Raw genomic sequence first — 14,827 nt, 5'->3', positions numbered from 1 at the left:
CAGATCTGTCAACCATGCAAGTTCACTGTGCCCACATCTAAGGTATCTTGACACAATCCATCCTGCTAAGTAACAGGTCACGACCATAGTTACACATACAAGGATTAGTCCACTGATGGTATGAGTTGCACACAATGGAGCAAGCCCCACACCCAGCATCATCCCTGACATCAGTGCAAGCAGAAATCAAAGATAACAAGATTTATTAGACAACTGAAATGTTATAATTCCCTACTCTAACACTAAGCCCTAAAGCTAAGCCTAAATCTAAAGTAACTACAAATATCTTAAAATGTACTAAACTTGCTGACCTAACTAATCACTAACACACCTAAATAAAACGGACATCAACCCCCCACCCAAAGCAAAATGAAACTTACCCACAAATACTATTACACAATAGAGAACAAAAAAGAGTCAGAATCTAAAAATTACTATGCCTATGCTAAAACTACTCTACCTAAATCAGACAAAACATCACTAACAACACATCTAATGTAAACATTAACACTGTGGGAAGGGAGAAGAGGGGGATGCAGGACAACATGGGAAGTAATCACAGAAGACCAAGATGGCCACGAATTTCGTGGATCTGCCAGTTAAGGGTTAAGCGAATGTCAGTCCGCAATGAGTGGTTACGAGTTACCATACGCAGTAGCTCTGCATTTCAAGGTGCCACCGGAGCCACAGGTGCAGGGGGCACTGGCACCTGGGTGGGTGTGGTTGAAGGGGGATGCACTGTCAGATGGCCCACATTGGCCCCAGGGGTTGAGGGGATGGGCTGCCGGCTGCTCAGGTCATACTCTGGAAGCGCCCTCCAGGTTCCAGCTTTCTTTTCATCCCGGTGCCTCCTCGCCATTTGTCGAAATCCTTTGTTGACCTTACGAACATGGAGGTAGCGGTCCTTGGCCACCTGGTATGCATGCTGCTCAGCAGGTGTCATGTTGTCTGTAAAATATGCTCAAAGTCAATTTTCATGCACTCACACTATGTCATGGTCCAACATGAAATCTATGTTCAAAGTTCAAAACAACATGGGAGGCAACACACCAGCGTAACTCTGTTAAGTCACAAAATGACCTGTTCAAACAAATGTCAAGGCATGAATCGTACAGTACAGGCTGTGGAGACTGACATGACAATGCATGGCATGGGACATGTACTGACATGAAAAAATGCTAATTACCCAGTCAAAACATGGCACCATTGTACGCCCAGAGTGTGGGTGACCTGTACAATTGACTTGAGTAGGGAGGCGTTAGGCCTCTGTTGTAAGGCGGACCCCGAGGAGTCGGCGAGACCACTCAGGGGGGGGGCCCCCACACTGTACGAAGTAGCCGAGCGCTGCAGAGAAGCCTCCTGAGAGATCCTTCTCCTATTAGGTACTAGCACAGTAACACCACCACACCGGACTCAAGGAGGTTGTCTCAAGAGGAGCAATTCTTTATCAGCACGTAAAAAGGTTACGGGTTCAATATTACACAAAAAGGGGATCGAGGGATCCGCAAAAGTCTCAGTGTCTCTGTCAGGAGGGAAGGGGTAGCGGGACAGTCTTAGGCAGGAGCTTGGTACGAGGGTACCTGGGGCCCAGTTCTTATCCTCAAGCTGGAGGACCTCCGGGTCTCGGAGGGGTCGAGCCGCGACGGCGTCAGCAGGGCTCTGGCGTTCAGTTCGTGGAGAGCCGCGATCAGGTCAGCAGGGCTCTCAAGATGGTTTCTGCTCAGCTCGAGCCGCGACGTCGTCAGCAGGGCTCCGAGGGAGGTTTCAGCGAGGTTGGGCCGCGACAGCGTCAGCAGGGCCCCGATGTTCCGGGGGGCTTCAAGGTTTCAGCAAGAAGGAGCCGCGACGCAGTCTGCAGGGCTCGTGGTGGTTTCAAGCAAGAGTTCTTCTCCGTAGGGTCGGCCGCGATTCAATCAGCAGGGCTCTCGACTCCGGGATACAACTGCCGGTCTGTGGCGGGGTCGCCCCAGATATAGGTCTGGAGCCCTTTGATGTCCGGACCCTTGCGCCCGGGGGGTCGGAGAGGCCGGGTTGGGAGCGGCCAGACGCCCAGCAGGAGAGGTGCCCGGCCCAGGAGAGATGGAGGCCAATCGCACCTTGGTGTGTGGGGACGGTTGGGGGTCCCATCGATACCGCCCTCCGCCAGGGCGATGAGGTGTTCACGTGACACCCCCTGGCCAGTTCTTGGTGCCTCAATGTCTGGGCCTTGCTGGGGCCGAGGCCGGGTTGAGCGGAGTCAGGAGGACTGGTGTGCAGGGTCACGTGGCAGGCAACAAAATGGTGGAGCCCCGAGGTGTATGTGACCTCGTGCGGCCCGAACGGGTAGCTCGTGGAGGCTAGGGCGGGGAACGGGCCCAACCCCCGGGAAGTCAGGACCACGCCACGAGGCCGGGTCCAACAGGCGTCCCCCCCAGCCGAAGGCGGAGAGAGTCACCCATCTTCTTGGGGATTCTCCTCGTCAAGGCGGAAGAAGCGGGACAGGCCGTCCGCGTTGGCGTGGTCATTGCCGGGTCGGTGCTCAACCGAAAAGTCCATCCCTTGCAGGGCAATGGACCATCGCAGCAGCTTGGGATTCTCGCCTCTCATTTGCATTAACCACCGCAAGGGCCGGTGGTCGGTCTGGACCCGAAAGTGGGTACCGAAAAGATAGGGCCGGAGCTTCTTAAGGGCCCACACTACGGCGAAGGCCTCGCGCTCTATGGTGCTCCATCGTTGCTCCCGGGGCAGCAGCCGTCGGCTGATGAAGGCCACCGGGCGGTCGAGTCCCTTCTCATCAACCTGAGACAGGACGGCCCCGATCCCATATTCAGAGGAGTCTGTCTGTACGATGAATTCTTTACTGTAGTCAGGGGCCTGGAGTACAGGGGCAGTGCACATCGCTGCCTTGAGAGTCTCGAAAGCGGACTGGCAGCGGGGAGTCCAGTGCACCTTCTTGGGTTGTTTCTTCGAGGTGAGCTCTGTGAGAGGCCCAACAATGCTCCCATAGTCCCGGATGAACTGCCGGTAGTATCCAGTGAGGCCCAGGAAGGCCCGCACAGCGGTCTGGGTAGTGGGGGGCTCCCATGCCTGGATGCATGCCCGTACTCGGTCGGGTACCCTGTAGGCTCGGTGTCGCACGGGGGGGCTGTCCCCGGTGTCGACGTCTTGGACACACCAGTGGGTCACCCCCGGGGTGAGAGAGAAGAGAGCCGCGTAGTCCTGCAGCAGTTGTTGACAGTCGATACGCTGTTCCGGGGTCAGGGAAGCGGCGAGTTGGACACCTTCGATGGATCCGTCGTGGACGCTGTTCCGCAAGAGGTCGGGTAGGGGCTCGGAGTCGTCCTCGCCCCCCTCATCGGTCGCCAGCAGCAGGCTCAGTTCGGTCCGGGCAAAGTGGGGCTTGAGCCTGTTAGCATGTAGAACCCGGAGGGGGTTCCGGGGGGACTCTAGGTCGACTAGGTAGGTGACGGGGCTTTTCTTCTCCACCACCTTGAAGGGCCCGGTCCACTTGTCCTGGAGGGCGCAGGGCTCAACAGGGGCCCTGACCCAGACTCTCTGGCCTGGCTCGAACTCGATGGTAGAGGTGTTCCGATCGTACCACCGCTTCATGTCCTCCTGGCTGGCCTCGAGGTTGGCTTCGGCCATGGCTCAGAACTTGCGGGTCTGGTTTCGTAGGGTCAGGAGGTATCGGTAGACGTCAGGAGGGGCGCCTTGGAGCTTCGTCTCCCAGCCCTCTTTGACCAGGCTGAGCGGTCCGCGGACCGGATGTCCGTACAATAGTTCAAACGGGCTGAACCCCAGGGACTTCTGCGGGACCTCCCGATAGGCGAACAGGAGGCAGGGTAGTAGGACATCCCATCTCCGCCGGAGGGGCTCTTCCAAGCCCTGAATCATCCCCTTCAGGGTTCTGTTAAAGCGCTCGACCAGCCCGTTCCCCTGAGGGTGATAGGGGGTTGTGAATTTGTACGTGACCCCGCACTGCTGCCACAGGGACCGCATGTACTTGGAGATGAAGTTTGTGCCCCTGTCGCTCACCACTTCGCGGGGAAATCCCACTCGGGAGAAGATCCCCATCAAGGCCCGGCCTACCACGGGGGCCGTTACAGTTCTTAGCGGGACCGCCTCCGGGTACCTGGTGGCGTGGTCCACGAGGACCAGGATGAAGCGGTGGCCCGGGCGGTCCGGGGGTCCAGGGGCCCCACAATGTCGATCCCGACCCGTTCGAACGGGGTGCTGACGGCTGGAAAGGGCTGGAGGGGGGCCTTGACCTGAACCCCCGTCTTCCCGCTGGCTTGGCAGGTCTGGCAGGACCGGCAGTGGTTGTCCACGTCTCTCCGCATCCGGGGCCAGTAGAAGTGGGTCACCAGATGGCTGTAAGTTTTGTCTTGCCCTAGGTGTCCGGCGAGGGGCACGTCATGTGCCAGGTTGAGAAGGAACTCCCGGAAGCGGAGGGGGACCACCAACACGCGGCTGGCCCCGAGTTCTGCCACTTTCTGTTCACTGTACAACAGGCCCTCGGCCCAGTAGACCCAGTGGGTGCCGGTCTGGTCCCCGTTGGCTTGTGAGGATGCTTGTTGTCGGACCCCTTCGAGAGAGGGACAGGACTGCTGTTCTTGCTGGAACTGCTCACGGGTGGGGCCCCCTTCGTGGCGCCATTGTGCAAGTTCTGGTAGGGCGCCGAGGGAAGCAATCTCTTCGGAGGAGGGTTCAGTAGGTCCAGTGTCGGTGTCCGCCTCCCCCTCGCTGCCGGCGGGGGGTGGTGCGAGCCCCTCGGGCGGGGCGGCACCGGGGGCCAAGGACGAGCGGGGGGCCTGGGGCGCAGGCCCATTCGGATAGTCCCAGCATTCGGAGGTGCTCTCGTCGCTCCACTTGAGCCCAGGGGGAACTCTCCAGGTCGTTCCCCAGGAGGCAGTCTACTGGTGCGTCGTCGCGGACAGTCACTTTTAGTAGGCCTGTCACCCCTCCCCACTCGAAGGGGACCAGGGCCATCTGGCACAGGCTTTCGCTGTTGTCGGCCGTCCGGACGGGGCACAGCACATTGGGTAGGATCTGTTCGGGGGTCACCAGGTGGCAGCGGACAGCGGTGACACTGGCGCCGGTGTCACGAAGGGCTTCGGCCCGTTGTCCATTGACGGTGACCTGCTGCCGGTACTTCTGGGTGTTGCTTGGGATGGGGGTGCGGGGCACCATTTCTCGGCTGCCCAGGCAGACCAGGGACATGGCCGCCGGCTCCCATTCGGTGGTTCCTTGGTCGGGGGTTTCTTCTTCTTCTTCTCCTTCCCACAGGGCGGCGGCCGCCAGCTGTCGGGGCGGGGGCCCGCCAGCCCCGCTTCTTCGGTTCAGGGGGCAGACCGGATCGCTGGCATAGTGTCCGGTTTGTTGGCAGCCGTAGCATGTTACGGGGGGCCGTGGTCTGGTTCTGGCTGGGGTCGCCCCTCTTCGGGCTAGGCTCAGGGAGAGGGGTTGCTGCGGTGGCCCTCGAGGTGGGCTCCTGGGGGCCCCGGCGGGGGGGGGTCCCGGTTCCTGTTCGGCCCTCCCCCTCCACCGCGTTGGCGGGGAGGTCCGGTGGGGTTCCTCTGGTACTCCCCCATCGAGTTCCGGGGGACTCGGGTGTTGACCCATCGATCGGCCTCGACGGCGAGTTTTCGTGGGTCGGTCATCTTGCTGTCGAGGAGGTGTTGCCTTAGCTCCACGAAGCAATTGTTGGAGAGGTGTTCCCAAACAATGAGGTCGACCAGCTGCCCGTAGGTGGTGACTTTGCTACCCTTGATCCATCCTTCTAGGGCCCGGCTGAAAAAGTCCACATATTCCACCCAGGTGGTACCCGGGATCTTCTTGCAGTCTCTGAACCGCTGGCGGTACATTTCCGCGGTTAGCAGGGCCTCCTTCATGTGGTCGTAGGAGGTCATCACCTCCTCTGGCAGCTGGAGCAGGGTGTCTCGACCTTCACTCAGGAACCGACCCCACAGGCCGGCGCCCCAGTCCTTTCGGGGCACCCGATGGGAGGTCATGGCCACCTCGTACGCCTTGAACCATTGTTGGATGTCGTCATTCTTATAGTACTCCTTGACGACATCTTTCGGGATATGTACCTTGGCCTCGGCAGGCGGTAGGGTGTCTCTATTGCTGGGGGTGTCGGTCCCCCCGTTCTTTGCCTTGATTTCGAGCTCTTTGAGACTTCGCTCGTGCTCAAGGGTCATTTTTTTTTCCTCCAACTCTCGGTGCCGTCTCTTCTCTTCTATCTCCTCTTGTAGCCGTAGCTGCTCTAGGGCCAGTTTCTTTTCCGCCAGCTGGAGTTCGCCGTCCAGCCGCAGTCGTGCGAGCTCTAGTTCGTGGTTCCGGACCTTCTCCCTCTCTCGTATCTCCTCTTCGGAGAGGCCGGTTTCTAGGCTCTTTCCTCCTCCGGTTGCCGGAGTCGGTGCGGTTGATGTGGCCACAGTCAGGGGCAGGGGACCTTCTTCCTGGGAGTGGCCTGCCTCGCCCTCCAGCCAGGTCCTCAGGGCTTTCTGCATCTCCTCTTTGGTACCTAGGCCGGTGGTTGCAATGCCTTTGTCCTTGCAGAACTGTTTCAATTCTTTGTGTGTATATTCCTCCAACCGTTCGGGCTGGAACTCCGTGGTCGCGTTATTTTCTTAGTTGCTCATGACTTCTGTTTGTCTGGATGGGTAGCTAGTGGGTTACTGGCTGGTACGTACTGCGTTCGGCTCGGATCCCGTCGCTGACCACCAAATGTTGGAAGGCGGACCCCGAGGAGTCGGCGAGACCACTCAGGGGAGGGGCCCCCACACTGTACGAAGTAGCCGAGCGCTGCAGAGAAGCCTCCTGAGAGATCCTTCTCCTATTAGGTACTAGCACAGTAACACCACCACACCGGACTCAAGGAGGTTGTCTCAAGATGAGCAATTCTTTATCATCACGTAAAAAGGTTACGGGTTCAATATTACACAAAAAGGGGATCGAGGGATCCGCAAAAGTCTCAGTGTCTCTGTCAGGAGGGAAGGGGTAGCGGGACAGTCTTAGGCAGGAGCTTGGTACGAGAGTACCTGGGGCCCAGTTCTTATCCTCAAGCTGGAGGACCTCCGGGTCTCGGAGGGGTCGAGCCGCGACGGCGTCAGCAGGGCTCTGGCGTTCAGTTCGTGGAGAGCCGCGATCAGGTCAGCAGGGCTCTCAAGATGGTTTCTGCTCAGCTCGAGCCGCGACGTCGTCAGCAGGGCTCCGAGGGAGGTTTCAGCGAGGTTGGGCCGCGACAGCGTCAGCAGGGCCCCGATGTTCCGGGGGGCTTCAAGGTTTCAGCAAGAAGGAGCCGCGACGCAGTCTGCAGGGCTCGTGGTGGTTTCAAGCAAGAGTTTTTCTCCGTAGGGTCGGCCGCGATTCAATCAGCAGGGCTCTCGACTCCGGGATACAACTGCCGGTCTGTGGCGGGGTCGCCCCAGATATAGGTCTGGAGCCCTTTGATGTCCGGACCCTTGCGCCCGGGGGGCGGAGAGGCCGGGTTGGGAGCGGCCAGACGCCCAGCAGGAGAGGCGCCCGGCCCAGGAGAGATGGAGGCTAATCGCACCTTGGTGTGTGGGGACGGTTGGGGGTCCCATCGATACCGCCCTCCGCCAGGGCGATGAGGTGTTCACGTGACACCCCCTGGCCAGTTCTTGGTGCCTCAATGTCTGGGCCTTGCTGGGGCCGAGGCCGGGTTGAGCGGAGTCAGGAGGACTGGTGTGCAGGGTCACGTGGCAGGCAACAAAATGGTGGAGCCCCGAGGTGTATGTGACCTCGTGCGGCCCGAACGGGTAGCTCGTGGAGGCTAGGGCGGGGAACGGGCCCAACCCCCGGGAAGTCAGGACCACGCCACGAGGCCGGGTCCAACAGCCTCCATGCACAGCACCACCCTCATCCTCTCCTGTGACACACTGCTGCTACTTATATACAATGCACATATGCAGCCCTGTGTGACCACCAGCATCTGTGTGCAGTACATCGAGTCATTGCCAAAACTGGCACTCTCACAAAAGAGTGCAAGGGTGGCTGTGTGCAGGTGTGAATGTCAACCTATTGTAAGCTCACCCTACATGAACAGGAACAAGACTGGGACAGCCCTACTCACACTTACAATCATTCTGCATCATGCAGCACACATGTGAACATGTTTGTTGTATGAACGCTGACTATTGCATGATGTGCTGTTACTCACTCCACAATTACTATACAATATCTGACACTTTTGACACTGCGAGGGGCAGACATCACATGACCAAATATGTCACTCATGCATGTCTTGTTACCACTAATCTCACTATGTAGTAGATGAGAACACTCATGCATTCACAACGCAAACAGTAACAATGGATTCCACATTGTAATGGCACCATGGGGTCATACAGGTTGTGTAATTATGATGGCTAATGCCTACTCACAGATAGTGTTGTCGAGCCCTGCATTGTCAACACAATGTGACATCAGATAATGCTTAGGGAAAGCATGCGTAGAAAATGCTTGTTGAGTAATGTCACCAATTGTGACAGAGGAGTTTGTACACATGATCCACAGTCAAGCATGGAATGTCCCCACGGACACAGCCTGACAACACCATTGCAGTGCACAGAGATGCAATTGCAATTGATATTCACATCTTTTGCATGTGGGTGCAACATGCCATTGATAAGTTTGGCTCTAAGCTACACACTGCCACCTCTGTGAAGCTGCAATGCAGCATACATTACAATTCACTGTGCCAACATGTCTGAGCTTGCATGGCCTGAAGAGCACTGCCTCCTTGAGCATGACGCAACACCCACTGCACGCACCATGGATGATATACACAGCATGAAAGTGCGACGTATTGACTAAAAAGCACAACTAAACAGGTGCTCAAATCAAGGAGCCTATTGCCAACACAACTTCAGTGAAAATGACTAGTTTGTGTGATTAGGTGCAAGAAATTATGCACATGAATTGAAAGGTGTATCACTGACTGTTGATGCGCAAAGTCACAACTGAATAAGATGCATTGCCCCACCTTCACCTACCAATTTGTACACAAATCGTAAAAAACAAATACATCTTCACATTGTGGGCAAGTGACATGCGATACACACCCATACTGCTAATCGACAACGTGTAGCATTTGGCACAGACATTCTTGACACCACACCATGCCAATATATCTTGACCATACTCACCAGTGGCGTGTGGGTCCCGGAATCTGTCAATATCCCCCTGTGTGATTGGTGGACGTCCATCTGTGTGTGAACAAATGTAAAATGTGTTGTCACCAGACATAAACAAACTGGACATATTCAAAAAGAAATCCACTACAGTCACTGAAAAAGCAACATCACTGTGGTGTTGACTTTGACTGCCATTCACACACGACCTGTGAATGCAGTGGTGGCCCACAAAAAACATCAGTGCTCAAAGACATGCACATTTGAGTTGTGTCACGCAATCTCAAGGCACAATTTCTACACAGGCATGAGATAACATTTGTTCTGTGTATGATGGCATCCCTGCTGTTTGAAAGAGGCAGTTACACAGAGGTTTGTGGTGTATGACACTCTGGAGCTGTCATATTTCCTTGGTGTCTTTTGACCTCACAAGTACATTAACACACATTAACTATGTACAGGGGCAGCGTAGGTACGGTTCAACTTTTCATGTAGGTCTGCAATTTTCACAGTAGTTTCAGTCCCGCACATAGCTCACACACACAATGGCTTGGATTGGACATGTACAGTCACCCTTACTAGACACACACATACGGCAACCTGCACACAGTATTTGCACAAATGTTTCACCTTTGGCACCACATTGCCAAGTGTTGATCCTGTGCAGTGGCACACCCCCAATAGCCCCCTATGGTTGTCAACATGATGCAGCATTGTGTGTCTGATGTGACCACATCATGCGCAGACACATTGCACCTCACACCTTACTCTGCAAATCTTTAGCAATTGGAACACTACTTAATGACATCCGATGCGTAGACAGACGAACATGACCACTGACTATTTGTCAGTGAAATTTCTCTCCCCCCTCGCACATCCACCATCGCATGGGGGCTCCCACAAGTCACTGCACTTTCTAGTGTGATTGTCTGAAGGCCTCCTCCATCCGCAGGTTCACCTGTGCCTCATCCCTGGTGTTCCAGTGGACCTCTGTCTCCCGCTTACCGCTCCATATTGCAATCATTGAAAATTGTAACATCAAATCTTATGACCCTCAACCATTAACTATTGCCCTCGCGGGCCTCTTGCCATCTCCATCACCGCCATCATCTCCCCACATGCCATTGCATCCACCAACTACAACCCACTTAGGAACCGCAACTCCCATGCACTCATCAGGACCCACACTTCCGCCACTCTACACAACAGGAGACTCAAAGAACTTCCGCCAGGCCCACAAATTTGCATTGAATGACCATCGATGTGTCCACTTCACCTTCAAGCCAGTCACCATCCACAGGAACCTGCACCTACTCCCACAAAAAAACTGCACCTGATTCAGTGCTCAACATCCAAACCCATCACTCAGCAAATCCACCCAAAACATTGTTGAAGACTAGACCAACGACAACGCATCACAAAACATGCACAGATGCATCTCCAACAGCGACAATACCATAGCCCCTCGGAAGAAACTGGACCCCCCCTCCCCCCCCCTGGAAGCAAGATTGTTTTTAAACAAACTTTGTAAGTCCAGACGCACTTGACGCTGCATTAAAAAGGCATGGAGGACCAACATGCAACAGAACACCACTACAACTTCCGACCCGCCAGCAACGGCCAACACCAACTCATCAGGACAAACATTAGAAACATGAAATGCTGACAGGATCCCAACTCATGCGCACATCATCAAAGGAATATTCCACATCATCCATGGAGTTGGCCCGACACACCAGCGAGTTCACCAACATCCCTCCCTCACAAGATATGTGCAACCAACACTGCATTTTTTTAAAATCCATAGTGTTTAAAACACTAAACCATGAGCATGTACGACAACTCTGACGAAGACAACAGACACACGGAACCATCACCAACCACCACCACCAACCGGAAACCAGCGATCAACAACTGGACACCCATGACCAACGAAGACACACTGAAGGCAATGAAGTTAATCCACTACGGGTGCCGCACGGACCCCTGCCGCACACACTTTTTCAACTTGGCTGCAAAATACATTGCACCCATACTCTGCAACACCATCAAACCCTCTCTGGCCAATGCATTGTTACCCAACGACAGGAAACACGCCGAGATCAAGGCACTCATGATGGAACCCGAGGCAGACCCCACTAACATCCAAAACTACAGAGCCATCTCCCTACCACCTATCCCTGCAAAACCCTTTGAGAAAGCCATCTACAGCCAACTTGTAAGCTTCATCAGACAGGACGACATCCTCAACTCTTCACAATACAGCATCATGTAAAACCACAGTCTATGAACCACCATCCTCGACGCAAGGGATGACATCTGCACCCTACTGGCCAAAGCAAAAACTGCTGCCCTCATCATACTTGACCTCTCGTCGGCGTTCACTATCTGTCAACACACACCAATATGCAGAGTCCACGAAGCAGGGATTCAAGACAAGGCCCTCAACTGGATCTGCTCCTTCCTCTCCGGACGAATGCTGTGGGTCAGACTCCCCCCTTTTCTCTCAGACCCTACAACAGCCACATGTGGAGTCCCCCAGGGAACCGCCCTCAGCCCTACGCTCTTAAACATCTACATGGCTCCACCTGCCACAATCGTCATAACCTATGGACTCAACATTGTACCATACGCAGAGGACAAACAACTCCTCCCCTTCACATCCAAATGACACAACTCCGCCATACACAACTGTTGCGAAGGCATGGAAGTCATTGCCATATGGATGGCAGACAACTGCCTACAACTAAACAACAACAAAGCGTCCAGTCTCGGCATGCTCCAAAACAGCGACGCATGGATGTACACCTGGTGATCCCACGCACTTGGAAACTCAAACACCCCCACGGACAACGCACGCAACCTGTGAATCATCATGTACTCAAATATCAAAATGAACCGCAAGCTCTAGCCCATCTCCTCCTCCTGCTTCCACACCCTCTGCCTCCTCTGTTAGGCCATCAAATTTATCCCACTCAAACACACATGGACAGTCACTCATGCCCTGGGCAGTAGCTCACCCAAGTACAGCACCAATACCAATATCCATGCCAGAATTAACACAAACCACATCCGCAAGCTACAGGACGTCCCAAATGCCACCGCAGGACTGATCCTCACACTGCCAGTACACTGACACATCTCCCACCACCTGTGCACACTCCACTGTCTCCACATTGGAGCTAGAGTCCCCTTCAAGATGTTCCCCCACGCTCACACAGCCCTCCTCAACACTGGGCCAACATACCTTAACGTATGAATTACTTTCCACACACAGCAAAGTCACCGAAGACCAGATAACCACCAACGTGTTCACCCGCACCAGATAGACCAGATCGTGAGTCTGCTCCTTTTCCTACATCACAGACCTGGCCTGTAACGACATTCAACTCCACCTCCGACAGACAACATTGCTCAACATCAAGAATTATAAACTTTGGACATATCTCTTCGACAGACACCCCCCTTAATGTACTTCAACATAAAAAAAGCCCCCCCCCCCCGCACATTGCGACCCTTACTGCTGAGTACCCGCTCACAACAAGCATATGAATTTTAGGATGGGTCACACGTGAGACCTCTTTCAATGTGCTCTTTACTGCGCAAAACCTTTTCAACGCGGTCATAGCAACGTAACTTGTCAATACTACTTGCACTGGATGGTGCACTACAATAATGGAGATTAGGATTGACTATTCCAACACCTTCTCTACTGTGGCACACACTGTTGTGGGAAGATTAATTCATACAAATCCCAAGTCCTGTGCATCATGCGCAAGTTCATTCGGTGAATTGCATTGTCTTGACCACTTTGTTACAGTGTCAGGGTGTTGAGACAGCATATTGACGTCATACCTTCTTGTCACACACTTCACTTATTTATGTGCGTAACATTGGTCATGGACAAAATTAGGCTTTGTACTTACCACCCTGCAGGCCAGGCAGCACTCCAGTGAAGTCGAGGAGGTCGGCCTAACGTGCTAGCATGTCCTGCCAGCGGTGCTTCGACTGTTGCACTGTCCGGTCCACTCCAAAGCATCAGAGCATCTGGGCACGCACTCGCTCCCACCGCAACTTCCACACTGAGACATTGTACCCCTGCAGGATACGTCGTCCCCTCTCCAACATTAATGGCAGGTAAAACCATATCATCCAGAGGAAGCCCCCCAATGCCCCCTCAGTCATCCTCTCAGACCTGCCCACAGCCGGCATCTCCCTGCCCCCAGTAACCAATCAAGCCTAACAAATAATAACCCTCTAAACAAACTGTAATTAAATACCCCAACAGAAACACAACAAGACAGAGGACAGTAGACAGTTAGACAATTTAAAACAATAATAAACAGATTTTACAGACACTTTTGACAGGACACAGGACACAGCAACACTCTAAAACTCTCAGCACAGCACCAGAAACCACCAGACACCTCCTTCTCTCAGACAAATCAACAGCAATGTGCTCAAAAGTGAAAGTGAAAGTGAAGACCACTGCCCTGTGAGACAGGAAGCATACATACATCACTTCCTGTGTGTTTGCGGCCTTTTTTTGGTATGCAATGAAAATCTGCACACAAAGAGGCCGCAAATGTCCTTAGTCTGATACTGTGATGTGTATGCGGCCCGTTTTATTGAATGCGATTAAATTCTGCAAGCGAAGAGGCTGCGAAGTTCCTTAGTCTGATACTGTGATGGGTATGCGGCCCGTTTTGTTTAATGCGATTAAAATCTGCATGCAAAGAGGCCGCAAATGCCCCAATGCTGATACAGTATTGTACAGCGATGTTTTATCCATATCAAGGATGATAGAAACATTGCGTGGGCCTGAATATTTAACGCCAAGACAAATTCCATACACAGATGGACAGTCAGAGCAAATTCCAAATCAAAGCACAATAGTACACTGAAAGGATTGATTTCCACAAGGAAGACAGCCTACATTTTATATATAATGTCAGTTGACAGCCTAACTTGCATGCGACATGAATCATCACCATCTCAATAGCAATTTGCACAAAAATGTATTCCCAAAAACTATGTGAATTGTAAGGGCACTACTCACCTGTGGTGGTCTGTAGGTGATGAGTATGTGCGCAGATCAATCAGACAATAAGTGTGGCCATGATGTGCGCTACTCACACGTGAGGCTCACAAGTCGCTGTGGGGGAGTGAGAGTGCATCTCCGTCTCAGTCAAATAGCAATGCCTTGTCGTACCGCATGTAAGTGTGCATGGTGGCGGAGCGTTTGATGTTGACTGTCATCTTGTTCATGGCTTTGCCGACGACGTAGGTGAGAGCTCTTCCTCCCGCCCTGGCATTATGGGTCCAGGGAGTGTGCGAGGCCAAGTTTGGCAGAGTAGCAGTTCCTCTTGGGGATGTTGGGGTGACTCTCGTGGATGTCTTAGTGTCCGATGATGTGGAGTGAGTTTTACGTGTGTCTGAGTAGTTTGACGGTAACTTTGTTCTTGACGGTGGGCCAGTGGACGTTTTGTATGTGTTGGCTAATGGGTTTGTGACATGGGGGTTCTGATGACGGGTCGGTCAGCAGCCTTCTGAATGTTTTTGAGCTTGTGTTGTGGCATTTTGTTCCACCCTGCACTGAGGGCGTTGCCGTAGTCCAGTCTGCTGGCGATGAGCGCGTTGATGACATTTGTGATACAATCTGGGGTTACCCATTGGAATGTGTTGCGTTG

At 53.8% G+C, this 14,827-nt stretch overlaps 1 long non-coding RNA gene across 1 annotated transcript in view; it reads right to left on the bottom strand.

Annotated features, from left to right (window-relative positions):
- Positions 1-242: 242 nt before the first annotated feature.
- Positions 243-14,827, bottom strand: part of LOC146783142 (uncharacterized) — a 96,732-nt gene continuing 82,147 nt past the window's right edge. Inside the window, exons 2-3 of the long non-coding RNA XR_014970710.1 lie at positions 9,153-9,212; positions 243-948 (exon numbers count right to left, since the gene is read on the bottom strand). This is a non-coding gene — a long non-coding RNA (uncharacterized LOC146783142). The remainder of the gene's footprint in view (positions 949-9,152; positions 9,213-14,827) is intronic.

Source organism: Triturus cristatus, chromosome 11 (assembly GCF_964204655.1).
Source record: "Triturus cristatus chromosome 11, aTriCri1.1, whole genome shotgun sequence".
Classification (NCBI taxonomy): Eukaryota; Metazoa; Chordata; class Amphibia; order Caudata; family Salamandridae; genus Triturus; species Triturus cristatus.
The sequence above is the reverse complement of the archived record's forward strand: the minus strand, read 5'-3'. Positions and strand labels throughout refer to the sequence as shown.